This window comes from Xenopus tropicalis, chromosome 5 (assembly GCF_000004195.4).
Source record: "Xenopus tropicalis strain Nigerian chromosome 5, UCB_Xtro_10.0, whole genome shotgun sequence".
NCBI classification, from domain to species: domain Eukaryota; kingdom Metazoa; phylum Chordata; class Amphibia; order Anura; family Pipidae; genus Xenopus; species Xenopus tropicalis.
Window position 1 is genome coordinate 113,718,612 of NC_030681.2, and position 15,679 is coordinate 113,734,290.

The 15,679-nt window shown below is 35.3% G+C and overlaps 1 protein-coding gene across 2 annotated transcripts in view; it reads left to right on the forward strand.

The window, feature by feature from the left end:
* Positions 1–9,560: 9,560 nt before the first annotated feature.
* The window catches only part of mgam (maltase-glucoamylase), a 106,992-nt gene continuing 100,873 nt past the window's right edge, over positions 9,561–15,679 (forward strand). Inside the window, exon 1 of one of the 2 annotated variants that reach the window (XM_031902367.1) lies at positions 9,561–9,628. The gene's annotated coding sequence lies outside the window, so the exon portion shown is untranslated. Of the gene's footprint in view, positions 9,629–10,805; positions 10,855–15,679 lie in introns of those variants that run through there. The other variant, XM_012963433.3, reaches the window with a different exon arrangement.

Sequence of the window (15,679 nt, forward strand, 5' to 3'; positions counted from 1 at the left end):
TTAATGTATCTCCAAATGTCCTGAATATCACAAATACTTAATATGATTAATTGCTATGATTAATTAAGTTCCTGTAGATAGAGGCTCTTTACGTATGCTCTGTCCATTCTACAGTACAAGGACACCCAGCATTCAGTACAGCACTTTTCAATTAATCTACATCGCATGTTTCTGCATTTAAAAAACAAGATAAAGGGCGGCCATACATTTAACAATATAGTGGCCATGTCTGGACCCACATATACAGTGCAACAAATAAAAAATGTACAAATGGTGCTGCATAGGTTATTAGCAATACAGTCAGTATTATGACAGTTTATCATATATTTTTGACTGTTGCTATATATTATCCTTGTTGGGTTCCCCTGTTGCCCATTTAAGCAAACAATACTTCTGTAAATATGCCAATTAATGTTCTAAGGGCCTCGACAACCCCTACAAAAGAGGATATCATTCTATACAGAAGACCCATTTTACTCCGCTAATTAAAAAACCCCAAAAAACAAACCTTACTCAATTTTTTTATATTCCCATATAAACTACTCATACGTTGGGCACCATATTCAGGGTGGACTTGATTATGTTATTCAAGTTTGGGGGGTGTGGCTTCAATGCTGTAAGAATCTTCTCTGTTAAAGTCAATGGGAAAATTGGGGTGTTCGGAGCGGCGCCACAAAAAGACAGGGGACGAGGGTGAAGAAGTGTGGATTGGAGTTGGGTGTTGTACCCTTAAAACTGTAGGAGGAGTAGTGTTTAGAATAAGATGAAGAAAAAGCAGAAGAATAAGCTGAAGTCAAAGAACAGTATGTTGGGTTTTTCAACCCAACATAACTACTGAATCCACCTCTTTTTTTTTCTATAAAAGATGGGAAAAATGGACATTGCTCAGACAGATGCCTCCTCTCAAAATTTTACTAGAGGGCAAAATAAAAATCTAAAGTGCATACCAAGGACCCCCCCCCACTACTCTCCCTTGTTTTTCTCCCCCATATTTGTTGCTGCAAGGTATTCTAAATTATGTTGTATTAAAATAACGTAAAAAAAAAATTAAGAAAAAACTAAAAACTTACTTCTTAGGATCACTGAACTATCTTAATAGTTCAGTATTATATAAGAGCAATATAGAAGAGGTAAAATTGCATAACTTTATGAACCTTACCTTATGTAAACGAAAATTCTATGACAATTACAGATAGATATGTAACAGTACCATATCTTGATAAAGCATTTTACTCTCTTTATCTCGTTGTTAATCTGCCATAATCTATGAAAATGAACTCTGGAAAACATTTTGGGGGGAAATGTATATTTAATACTATATGATCTTCTATGCACTTATAAATGATCATGTTGAATAAATTCTCCACTTAACTGGGGAGTTGGAAAAAAATCATTGAAGACCGGACAACAACGCAGATTTATCAAAGGATGGATTGTTTTACCTGGGGGTGGGAGAACAAACACTGTTAACTTACATTTTATGCAGAGTTGAAAATTATTTTTAATTTTTGGAGCCCTATTACTAAAATTCTTATTTTTTCAGTTTTCGTGAATAATGGTTTTTAGCACTAAAAATTGTGGATTATACTAATTACACAAAAACTTGAAGAATTTGTGAATTATTAAACAAAAAAACATGAAAAAAAGATACAGATCTACGCCATCTAAAAGCTGTAGGGGTCATGTAGAAGCCAATGGGAGCTGTTATAGGCAAAGTGTAACAATCTTTATTTGATTCCTGGTTTTTCAGGGGTTTTGCAGTTGAAAGTGCACAAATTATTCTGAAAACCAAAAATTCAATGTTTTTGTGTTCTTTTAATTTTCATTCCACATTTTAATTCATTCATGCTTCTTTAATTTAGATCTTTTAATAAATGATTAGACATTTGTGGTTTTAGTGAAAATTATTTTTTTTGTGGTTTTATAAAACGCTAAAACAACTAAAATCACAATGTTGATAAATTGACCCCTTTGTGTGTTGTTTGTCACCAGGGATGGATAATGCTTACACTGACCCCATTTAATTAATTCAAATTGTTAACCTTTTTGGTCCATACCACAGGATCAATTTATGAATACAAAAAAGAAAAGTTAACTTGCACAGTAACGGTAAATGTGCAAAAAAAATTGCATTCTGTAGAACAGCTCCCCCCACAAAGATTATTAAGAAATAAAGCACTCTCTCAAGTCTTTCCAGAGAAATTGGTGTTTATTGTGACTTCCAGTGTTTGGTCATATTAGGTTCCCTTCCTCAGGGATGGCAAGCCGCATAATGGTGTTATGAGACAACATATCTTGGAATGCACAATAAACAACTAAAGAGTGCTGGTAAAGACTGACACTGGCAGGGATTTTCCTAAAATACGATACCCCCACACCAATGTTATCACCTAACTGTACCTATTACTATCTGGTATAAAAGCCATTTTGCAACAGAATATCATCATGTGGTGTTGCAAAGGTTGAATTCAATGAACTTTGTATTCATATTTTGCTTTCATCCTATGTCTGCCCTGTAAATACAACTATGCATCATCAAAAGAAATATATGCAGATAAGCTATCTTTCCTTATTTTTCAACTGACAGCTGTTACTATGTAAATAATTTCTGCCAAGAAATATCATCAGTGTATCTAATATTATTTGCCTACACTGCTTAGATTGTAAGCTCTATGGGGCAGGGATCGCCTTCCTCTAGCCTCTTTAACCTTTAGCATTTCATCTTTAATGTAACTGCACGCATAGGTAGTGCTATATACATACAAAATATACATACATACATTTATGCATAATGCAAATATCTATTGCACTTTATTGGTGCACCAGAACTATTCCCCTGAATGCATTACATAACATATATGTATACATATATATATATATATATATATATAGCAAGAACAAACGGAGCACGCCCTATTGAAATTCAAATGCCCAGGCTGCTGGCTAAAAAATATAAAGCAAGAAAAAAGAGCTGCACTCACCAGGACTTGGCAAAAATATAATAAGTTTATTTAAGCAAAGAGATCCAACGTTTCGAGCACTAACTGTGCTCTTCCTCAGGGAAGAGCACAGTTAGTGCTCGAAACATTGGATCTCTTTGCTTAAATAAACTTATTATATTTTTGCCAAGTCCTGGTGAGTGCAGCTCTTTTTTCTTGCTTTATATATATATATATATATATATATATATGGCAGATTACAGGAGAGGTAAGGTAGATTTCTGCCTTGTCTTTAAAGATGTGAAATCGTTAAAGATTTTCATTGTTTCTAATGAATGCTTGCACTTCAATTGATTTATTTTCAGGTGAACAGCAAATATTATGGTTTTATTGTTTTCAAGGATTGTTAGTATGTACTTTAGTAAAAAAATATGTTATGTTGATGTGTCTCTTACTTTAAAACCCTTATATATTTTTGAGATGGTCTTCAGAACTGTAATGGAATAAAGAAAGTATTACCAAACCAATACCAAACCTACGGAGAAGTGCTCAGGCTTTACTCAGTCAGATTTTAATAGCCACACACTTAGCCATATCGAGCAAACAAAAGAGTTCAAAGCCTCCAACTATAGCTGAAATAGTAGAAAAAAAATTGAGTAAATAGTGTATTTGAGTTGGGCATAGTGATAAGCAAATTTTTTCGGCAGGCATGGATTCACGGCGCACTTCTGCATTTCACCATTCAGAAAAAAAAAAGTTGCGCTCATCATTTTTTTTTCAAAGTTTCATTTATTTTCAGGGAATTGTAATGGAACAGATGCGCTCATCACTAGTTGGGCATTGCTATCATTCAAAACAAGACAAACTGATACCTCAGTAAATAGTCCCTGTGAGAGTTACACGGCTTAGCTACCATGACTTTTTGACAAACTCAAATATTCAGAGCTCATAGAATCTCACTGACATAATCAGCATGTACCATTCACACTATTCAGCTTGATGGCATCCAAGTTATTGTTACAAACTGTTTAATTGCAGGTTATTCTGTAGCATTAGAATAGCTTAGATAGCTCTATGCTAAAGAATCAATGGATTTAACACTTGGTTCCTATACAGAAATAGGTTGAAAATGATATATGATGCACCTTGTTTGAAAATTTTAATAAAATATAAATTACAAAAACGAGAGTATTACAATGCTGCATTTAATTGTATGTATGTATGTGTATGTATAACTTTATTTATAAAGTGCCACAAGGGTACGCAGCGCTGTACAATCTTACAAAATACAAAATTACACACAGGGAGGACAAGTGTTATAATAAATAAATACAATAAATATATATATAAATACAAAGGGAGTAAGTGCCATGTGGTATGAGACACAGTAGGAAAGGGGTCCCTGCCCCATAGAGCTTACAGTCTAAGGGGCACATTTACTAATCCACAAACGTCCGAATGCGTTTTTTTCGTAATGATCGGTACTTTGCGACTTTTTCGTGAATTGTCGCGACTTTTTCGAGCTCTCAATACGAAAGTTGCGACAATTCGCGAAAGTCGTAATGGCTATGAAAAAGTAGCGACAATTCACGAAAGTCATAATGGCAATGAAAAAGTCGTGACAATTCACGAAAGTCATAATGGCAATGAAAAAGTCGCGACAATTCACGCAAGTCGTAATGGTTACGAAAAAGTCACGACAATTTACGGGAAAGTCGTAACGGCGACGAAAAAAACGCAAAAAATACGAAAAAGTCGCAAAATGTTTGTTTTCCAATCCGAATTTTTCTCATTCGGATTTGGATTCGTGGATTAGTAAATCAGACCCTTAGGGGCCCATTTACTTACTCACAAACGGGCCAAATGCGTCCGATTGCGTTTTTTTCGTAATGATCGGTATTTTGCGATTTTTTCGGAAAATTATCGCGACTTTTTCGTTAGCAATATGATTTTTGCGGAAAAACGCGAGTTTTTCGTAGCCATTCCGAAAGTTGCGATTTTTTCGTAGCGTTAAAACTTGCGCAAAAAGTTGCGATTTTTTTGTAGTGTTAAAACTTGCGCAAAACGTCGCGCCTTTTAAGTTTTAACGCTACGAAAAAAGCGCAACTTTTTGCGCAAGTTTTAACGCTACGAAAAAATCGCAACTTTCGGAATGGCTATGAAAAACTCGCGTTTTTTCGCGCAAATCGTATTGGTAACGAAAAAGTCGCGATAATTTCCGAAAAGTCGTAAAGGCGCCGAAAAAATCGCAAAAAATACGAAAAAGTCGCAAAATGTTCGTTTTCCAATCGGAATTTTTCCAATTCGAGTTCGAATTCGTGGGTTAGTAAATCAGCCCCTTAGTGTCAGCCATAGGGGAATACAAAATTATAAGGGCAACCTGTTTTTTACTTGGTAAATATTTGCCTTCTGGCATGGTTACTAATAACATCAAACAGAATGAAAGGAGACCACTTTGTATTATTAAAAAAAAGCAGAACTTCAATTACTTACACATTATTGATAGGATCTAAAGACATACTGCAATTACAATAACCACCTGTTTAACAAGATGGTAGCTGAAATCCTGGGAGACTATTCTTATGATAACACATCCTGCATTAAAGCCTGTGGGAGTATCTGGAGAGAAGGCATTAACTGATGAAGTGGATTTATGTCATTTAGTGCTATTTATTTTTGTACAGTTTATTGCTCAACCTACAAGGTAGTGGTTTTTGTCTGAAAGGTAGTCATACATATAGTATTTTGGTTTATTATCTACCTTTATATAATTTTATCCCTGAAGTCTAAAATATTGACTATTGGTATTTAGTATGTAGAAAGCCTATAGACCTATACAAACTTTTTGATATGGGTGCTTGACAATGGGAAAGCACAGGTTTCACTGTGTCCTTTTGTTTTATTTGCTAAGCAGCAAAAGTGGATTATGCTGTTTGCACAGTAGTTTTCCTGGTCTAAGTATGCATATCAGCAATGTCCTTGAAAAACAGACAGCAACAGTTATTTAAATGGGAAGTTAGCGCAGCATATGATTACATAACATAATATGATGAGATAACGAGTTAACCAAAATTACATAAAAAGAAAATGAGACAAGATAACCTCAGTACTGGTATGGCAGTCAATAGCTCTCTTTATTTCTTTGACTTTGCCAGAAAAATGTTCTTTCTCAGTAGAGATGTAGCGAACTGTTCGCCAGCGAACTAATTCGCATTTTTGGGTTCGCCGCGGTTTTTTTTGCGCCGCGTTTTTTTGCCTCGGTTTTTTCCGCTGCGTTTTTTCGCTTCAGTTTTTCGCCTTTGTGTATACATAGGAATAGCTTGCGGTTTTGTTTTTTTTTGCGGTTTTTTTTTGGCGTTTTTTTTACAAAGTATTTTTCAGAGAAATTTTTGCCCTTGATCCCCCTCCTGCATGCCACTGTCCAGGTCGTGGCACCCTTTAAACAACTTTAAAATCAGTTTTCTGGCCAGAAATGGCTTTTCTAGGTTTTAAAGTTCGCCTTCCCATTGAAGTCTATGGGGTTCGCAAAGTTCGCAAATATTTGTGAGTTTTGGCGAAAGTCCGCGAACGGGTTCGCGAACATTTTTGGCGATGTTCGCTACATCCCTATTTCTCAGAGCCTTGCAAGAAAAACAAATAAACAGTAGTAATTCTATGGCTAGAAGGGTGGCCCTTTCTATGCAGTAACGTGTTTTTGTGAAACAAAACTCTTCAAAAACCTCAAACTTGCACTTACTGCATCTAGTGACAAAGCTGGGTTTTTGAACAGATGAAAAGGGGAGATACGGGTACCTCATATACAGAATATCTATATTTTACTCTATTAGGGTATAGGAATACAACAACAAATGGCTCTCTAAAAAATTAATATTAATTCACAAGAGTAATGGTTAATAAAATTTAACTTTTAACTAGAGATTTTTGCACAACTAAAACACTCAGCAGAAAGATCTTCCAGTTGTAAAAGGGACATCTGCCACTGACTTCTACATTATCTTGACATGTTTTAGCTCGTATATTGTTCTATTTTGCTTTGTCAATGTTTTGTTGCATAATAAATTGCAACAAAATAGTGTTTTTTTTTCCTGTGACAAAATTGGATTTTGGCGTAAAAAAAACTCAAACCAAAAAAATTGAGCATTACTATATCTGGTTTGGAAGGAAGCCATAAGAAAGTACAGTATGGTGTTAGTCACTTTCTCTCAGCCAATGATCTACACATACAAAAGTTAGAAATACTGTGAAAAAATGTGATGTGTGTATCATCAGGCTGATTTTCAGGTAGTTCACTCTAAGGGGCAGATTTACTAATGCACGAACGGACCGAAAGAGTCAGAACACGTTTTTTCGTAATGATCGGTATTTTTGCGACTTTTTCGTTGCCGTCGCGACTTTTTCGTATGTCCCGCGATTTTTTCGGCACCGTTACGACTTTATCGTATATTTTCCGCAACTTTTTCATCGCCGTAGCGATGGCGCCGAAAAAGTTGCGCAAAATACGATAAAGTCGTGACGGCGACGAAAAATTACCGCAAAATACAGAAAAACCGCAACTGCGACGAAAAAGTCGCAAAATTTTTGTTTTCCAATCAGATTTTTTCCCATTCGGGATTCGGATTCATGGATTAGTAAATGTGCCCCTAACTGTCCATTTGTTATCAGTAACTTTACATGGGGGGCTTTTGTCACTGCTAGCTAAATTATGAAAAAAAAACAAATACCTCATAATTGTAAAATTAAAATTCTGAGACTTATCAATGAATCACACTCATTTTAAAAAGCAGTTTTTGTGGAAACTCCTTATAACAATAAATTTTGACATGTTTGACATGTTGAAGGGTGAACACACAGTAATCAAGGTTAACACGCATGTGACATGATTGTGAAAGAAGCAGAGGCACTGAAACTAGCAAACAGGTTGGCAGACTTAAAAATATATTACGTTTTTTAAAAGCTCAAGAGAATACAAGGGTAGGAAACCATAGATGTACTGTTATGCAGCTATTGCATAGCCATTTTCATGTAATAATGGAAATTTCAGTGTAATGGGGTTCCATGAATTCCATTAATAAAAATTAGGTACATGGGTATATACCACTTGTTACACTTTCTACCTTACATAGAAGTGTAGGAGTGCCAAAAGAGAAACCAGTAACATTGTGTGTAAGCCCATCTACATAGTAAATGAGGTTTATGAGCAAACTTTTGTTGAAATCTATATGTAGAAATATAATCTATCTGCTAGTACAACTGCTTCACAAAGGCAATTTGAAAACATCACAGCTCTGACTGTAAAAACAGTTTTTAGTATCTTAACATGAAACCTTGTTATGTCTGATCTCAATGGATGCCCTTTTGTTCTTTGAAGGATCTACTGTTGAATAAAGCATCAGAGCTTTTATCGTATTGTTCCCTTCCATATTTATACATAGTTATCGTATCTCCCCTTAAGTGCCTCTTTTCCATAGTAAACAATCCATCCTTGGCAAGTCTTTCCTCGCAACTGAGATCTTCAATATAATTTACCAACTTAGTTGCTTGTATTTAGTCTTTTTCTATTTACTAATATCCTTATTACCAAAACGGAATATTCCAGATGGGGAAGAGGGAAATGGGAAAAGGTACCCTCTATACAACTTTTAAAATAGCTCAAAGCCTTTTTTGCTCTTGCAGCCGCTACGTTTACTACTAAGTACCCCTAAGTCCTTCTCCATTAAGAATTTTCCTAATTTAATTTCCATTGGTATTCGGAATCAAAAGTGAATCTTTATAGAACATGGTAAAGTTTTGATATACCAGCAAACTACAATCTTTTAATATATAAATCTAATACTTGCATTGTTATAGGTATTTAGAAGTGAATCTATCTATCTATCTATCTATCTATCTATTTATATACCACCCTTTAGGCTGATGTCCCACAGATCCTGTTAGTCACACACAATAGATATCTGTTATTGCTAACCGCTCTGAAATGCCTTTCCACCAACAACAAAAGTCGAAAGGACTTCTCATTGCTTCAGTTTTCTGAAGTCGTGTAAAGTTTCCTCCTGCAGGTAACTTTGGAAAACCGAAGAGATGCAAAGGCCTTTCCACTGGTGAATCATATGGTTGCTGATGGAAAGGCATTTCAGAGCTGTTAGTCACCCACGATAGTGGGGCATCAGCCTTACTGTTAAAAATTCCATATACAATGTTATGTTTGTTAAGTTTTAACTGGTCAGCATAATGTAAATAAAGTAGGGATAAGGTCTTTATTCTTGGATAGCGATGAGCGAATCTGTCCCATTTTGGTTCGAGGAAAAATTTGAAAAACTTCAGAAAAATTTGTGAAACGTGACTTTTTTTGCTGCCCGTGACTTTTTTTGGTGCAGCCACGCCCAATTTGACATGATGGCACCTATTTTGACATGGCCACACCCATTTTTACACAGCCGCGGCCAACTTCATGTGACCACAACTTTTTTGCATACGTAGAACTTTCATTTTGATGTGCAGCAATTTTTTTTCTGTGCCTGTTTCGTGAAAAAATCCACCAATGGCGAAACTAATGACCCAAGTCCACCCATTTGTGCCCATAACCTAATAAAAAATAACCAGCCTATTATTTCTTTTATTTAGTGCCTTCCTTGTTGGGAGAAGAAAGGATCAAGATCTAATTCTTCTAGATGGGCTTCTTAATACAGTAGGTAAGGGCTAGATGTTTCTTTAAATTGGGCACATACTTTTGGTCAAACTCTCACACCAGTCACAGCAGTAAGAAGGGGTCAGTTGTAAAAAGCAAGAGATGTGTATTAAAAGAAGATGGGTTGCTAAAATATGTGCTGTGACATGCCTATGATGTGATTTTCTGCATTTCACTTACAGCCTGTAGCCTGAACTAGGTAAGTAATGCATTTGGCACTTTTCGGTCCATACATTTCTTAAATACACCTCAAATAATTCTTTCTCTATTACTTAAAAATTATTTTGTGATGCCCATTTGCAAGGAAAATGGTGCAGGTTTATATATCTTCTCTCTTTATATCTTCCATAGACAGAAACATACAGGGGATGCAGGGAAGTTCTAGACCAGGGATTATCAAACTTTTTTACTTATAAGCTGCACACTGATGTAAAAAGTGTTGGTGAGCCACACAAACATGAAAAAATGCCTTAGGGAAGCCAAGTAATGGCTCTGATTGGTTATTTGGTAGCCCCATGTGGCCTGCTGGCCTGCAGGAGGCTCTGCTTGGAGTAAAACTGTGTCCCTGAATTCCAAAACCTCCAAACCAGAAATTTAAAAATAGCCACCTATTTTGAGGCCACTGGGAGCAACATCAACATAAACTACTGGTTGAGGCTCACTACTCTACACCATCAGAAAAGAGCAGTATTTTTACAGTGTGACTGTTCTGGTTGAGCGGTCTGTTTCCATAGCCCCAAGCCAAGAATACATGGGGCCATGTTAATCAAATCAGGTGTTACTGTGATTTACATATGTCAGGTCCCAATTACTATTAAATTTGGATATCACACATTTCAGCAAAGGTGTTTTCAAATTCCGCACAAGGTCATAACAGTGGCTCTGAATTCAAAATCACTTTTAATGGACTCAACAGAAGACACAACAAATGAATATGTGATCTTTTTTTGTTTAAAAGGATTTAGCAAAAAGAAACATTTCATATGTAAAAATTACAACTGAACTGACCGACATAGTGACAATTTATTATTTATTATGCTTAGCAGATATAGACTGTTAATAAGTTTTAAATAAACGTTTTACTGATATAATCACTAACTATAATCACTAAGTGCATACTGCAATAAACACATAAATGCCCTGTGAATATAAAAATACCTCTCCTTGTGTTTAAAGTCCTCTTTATTGGTTAGAGCAACAAGAAGAGAGGGGGAGAAAGGCAGCTTCAAGGTAACGTGTTAAACAAGGAAATCAGCTTAAATTCTACTAATACATTAATTAAATTTAAATAATTTGGCTAAATTTGGCTGAATAATGCCTGAATGTCAGAAATGTTTTTTTTTTTTTGTTTAACATTTCTAAATCCCTCAGAAATATGGAAGCACTCACAGACTATTAGAAAATAATTAAATGTATTGCATCTACATCTCAAAACACAGCTACACATTTCAAACCACAGGGGACTGTTGTCAGGATGCCCTGTGGATCGAGACACATGGGGCCCGATTCACTAAAGTCCGAAATAAGGAGTGCTATTTATAGCATGCGTTAAAAATCTTATCACTTCTTATTTTTCGCTCGATTCACTAAAAGGACACTTGTCATAATTAAGAAGCGATGTTCTTGGCGTTATTTATCTTGCGACAACATATTTTCAAGCAATATATTACGCAGCGCACAACATATTACGCAGCACGTTGCTTGAAAATATGTTGTCGCAAGATAAATAACGCCAAGAACATCGCTTCTTAATTATGACAAGTGTCCTTTTAGTGAATCGAGCGAAAAATAAGAAGTGATAAGATTTTTAACGCATGCTATAAATAGCACTCCTTATTTCGGACTTTAGTGAATCGGGCCCATGGTGATCCAAATTATGGAAAGATCCCTGATCCGGAAAACCACAGCTTCCAAGCATTCCGGATAATAGATTCTAATAACTGTATGTGAATATATATATATATATATATATTTCGCCTTGAGAAAGGTCAGGCAATGTGATACTAAATACATTTTCTTTGAATTTTGACAAAAGTCCTGTGAGTGCTATACTTTTTCTTGTGTATATATATATATATATATATATATATATATATATACATATATATACCAGCGCTACAGAATATGTTGGCGCTTGTTAAATGTTAATAATAATATATATACAGTACAGGTATGGGACTTGTTATCAAGAATGCTCGGGACCTGGGGTTTTCCGGATAAGGGATATTTCCGTAATTTGGATCTCCATACCTTAAGTCTACTAAAAAATCATTTAAACATTGTTTAAACACAATAGGATTGTTTTCCCTCCAATAAGGACTCATTATATCTTAGTTGGGATCAAGTACAAGGTACTGTTTTATTATTACAGAGAAAAAGGAAATCATTTTTAAAAATTAGAATTATTTGCTTATAATGGAGTCTATGGGAAATGGCCTTTCCGTAATTCGGAACTTTCTGGATAATGAGTTTCCAGATAAGGGATCCTATATGAACCCCATGCTACTAATTTCAGTGAGTGCTGTTCACTAGTGATTGGCGAAATAATTCGCCAGGCATGGATCTACGACAAATTTCTGTGTTTTGCCATTGGCGACCAAATTCGCTGCTGAAAAATTTGCCGTACGTCAAAGAATATATAAACAGAATGACTCCTGTGATATATTTTTTTTTTTGACGTGCAACATTTTTGCCCTTTTGCAAATCTTTTCAAAGATTCACTCATCACTACTGTTCACCACCAAACTTAAACCTCACATGTATTCTACAAACCCTAGTACTCCTGGAGATAATAAAAAATGGTATTTTTATTACATCAATACATATAACTTTAAACTTTAAAATCCTGAGTTATGACACACCAGCACAATGTTAAAAAAAATCTCTCTCTATATATTTATATATATAGCTTTATATTTGAAAAGTTCGTTTTTATGATCTATCTTATGTGTTAGTGACACCTGTGTTCTTTATAGTAGCATTATATTTGCATAATTTTACAATAGATTTGGACATTTGTTAGACCACACTAGGGTTATTTACATTACCTTCTATGTACTTAATATATAATAGCCAAAACAAAAATCTTTTATGCTGTCTGTTAAAATACATTTAAGCCTCTGTGCCTTAGTGTATTGATCTGAAAGCTAGAGATTAGGTTTAGTACAATTTGTTGCTGTTTTACCGTTAAACATTAATGGTATCATGTCATACTTCCCACTAGATTGAACAGTTGGCTGTGCAGACCTTGCACTTTGGTACTGTTTGTCAGCAATGGCAGGCATCCTGACTTTTGTAAGCATTCTGGTTCCCTGGGGATTATGCTGCAGAGGAACAGCTGGTATATTTATCCTTGCAAATCACATGCTAAAAAGATCAGATTTACATGCAAGAACATTAATACAAATGCTAAAAATACACATTTGTCGGAGGTTTTTAGACAAATCAAGAATCTCTGCAGAAGAGTAGTTGTTATGAAAGACACAGAAGAGCTACTACTATGTAAGATTTTCTCATAAAGACAAGCTTAGTCAGAATAATGATAAGGTTATAATTATGTCAAAAATAAGGAACACTTCAAGTCCAACTACAGTGGCTGCACTTTAAAAGTAATCCATTTTCAAGAAGCAGCCCAACAATGTATATCTATATTGTGGTTTTCCAGTGATCAGGTAACCTTAGTTAATCAGGTGTAAACCATGTATTAATTTGTATTAAATCTATTTAATATTTGATTTTTTTCCAATGGATGATTTTATACTGCCCTTTTTATGATTACATATTAGGCTGGATTCACTTTCACAAGACAAACTTCTGCGCAATTCGAGATTCCGTAATCTTACTCGTGAATTAAATGTGACCTATTATTTTTTACAGAGCCTGAAATATTTTTATGCATTTTTGTTTATTATATGTAAAAGATCCATTTTGTATACATTCCTATACATATGGTGATGGAAATTCCTACCAGTCAGGAATATGTTTTCTGGAAAACAACCTACAGCATTGCTGAAAGATTGGCATTTAATGTCTTTAGAGAGAAAAAGTGCACAAATGGGGTAGTACTGACAATTAGTTTTAGATAATTTTAGTCAATACTAAGTTCGGGAGTTACAGTAGTCCCCCAAACCGATGAAGTGAATGGGAAAAGTTGAAAATGTGATAAAAGTGACCGTGTTCCTAGCAAACAGCCCCCCTGAGGGGCATAGACTCATACGTTTATATTCACTGTATTCTCAGTGAGAATACAGGTACTCAGGCAAATCACAACAGTTGCAGTGTGTGTCACAGTATTTATAATGACACAGAAATGGAATATAGTGTAGTTCAGTTTATTTAAATTCATACATATAAAATGTGCTCATTGTCTACTCACAAGCATCTCCCATCTCCTCACTGAAAGCCAGCAAGACCCCTGATTGCTTGTACGCTGACTTTTCTGCAACAATCCAGACTGTCACCACATGTACAGGTGTAGGACCCATTATCCAGAATGCTTGGGACCAAGGTATTCCGGATAAGGGGTTTTTACATAATTTGCATCTTCATACCTTAAGTCTATGAAAAAAAATCACTAAAATATTAATTGAACCCAATAGGTTTGTTTCCCCCCCAATAAGGAATAATTATATCTTAGTTGAGATCAATTACAAGGTACTGTTTTATTACTACAGAGAAAAAGGAAATCAATTTTAAAAATCTAAATCATTTAATTAAAATTGAGTCTATGGAAGATGAGTTTTCCATAATTCAGAGCTTTCTGGATAATGGTATATAAGGAATAGGTAATGGGTACATGGGGATATAAGGGATCCCATACCTGTAGTTGTTAGTGTTCTTTTTGTTGTTTAATAAATACACAAAATCATTTTGCAGGTATCCCCAACCTTTTTATACCTGTGAGCCACATTTATATGGAAAAAGTGTTGGGAAGCAACACAAGCATGAAAAAGTTTCCTGGGGGTGCAATAAGAGCTATAATTGGCTACTTAATAGCCCCTATGTGGCAGCCTACAGAAGGCTCTGTTTGGCACTATACTTGGTTTTTATGCAACCAAATCTTGCTTCCTTACCAGAAATTCAACATTTTGCTCACGAGCCACTGGTTGGGGATCCATGACGTACAGTGTATACAAATAAACCCTGTAGAAATGTTGCCACTTTATGATCCTGACACATGTTTCAGCAGCAGTTCAGAAACATAAGTTGTTGCCACGGCATCTGGAATTATTTAGTTGACATCAATGGAGTATCTGTTCCAAAGAAACAACACTTTCAGATGTCATGTTTTTATGATAAGTAAACATTTAATTGCATTAACTGAAAAATTACTTCTTAATGAAGTATATTTCAGTGGTGGGGCAAACATATATGACATTATGCAGCAGGGAGTGCCATAGTGTGCAGGGGGGTGACAATGTTAATCAGGGCAGGGGATTGCTCTGGGGTGAATATGTATAAGAAGGTTAACCCCCATATGTAATAAAAGTCACAAAGTTTGCCCAGGAGCAGTGCCAGTAACCCTTAGTAACCCTTAGTAACAAATCACATGCTTGCTTTTAAACAGGTGACCAGTAAATGCTACCAGCTGATTGTTTGATACAGGTGATGAGAAGTGTATCAAACTTTGCTCCTGATATTACATAAACCACAATAGTTGATAGAGGCATCTTTGACTTATGTCCAAGGCAAATTTATGAAGTTATGGGCCTGAGGATGCCAACCTGAGGGCATTAGGCTGGGTAGTGGTAGGATAGGTTGTTTAGAGTTCACCTTAGGGCAATGACACACACTGTGATATTTGTAGCCTGAGATAATGTGCAATAAATTAGAATCCACTTTGTAATCATGCTGGGTCACTTGGACAGGTTACAAGGGGATGAATTCTATGACCAGAGCATAACAAGTCAAAGCTTTATAGAAAATGTTATTTATTGTTCGTAAAGGTGTATTATCAGTTTGTAAAGTAACTCACTTTATACAAATATTTTTTTCATTTATTTGTTTTCTTCTAAATACAATTAAATACACAGTGAGACTAATAACCTGCAATCAA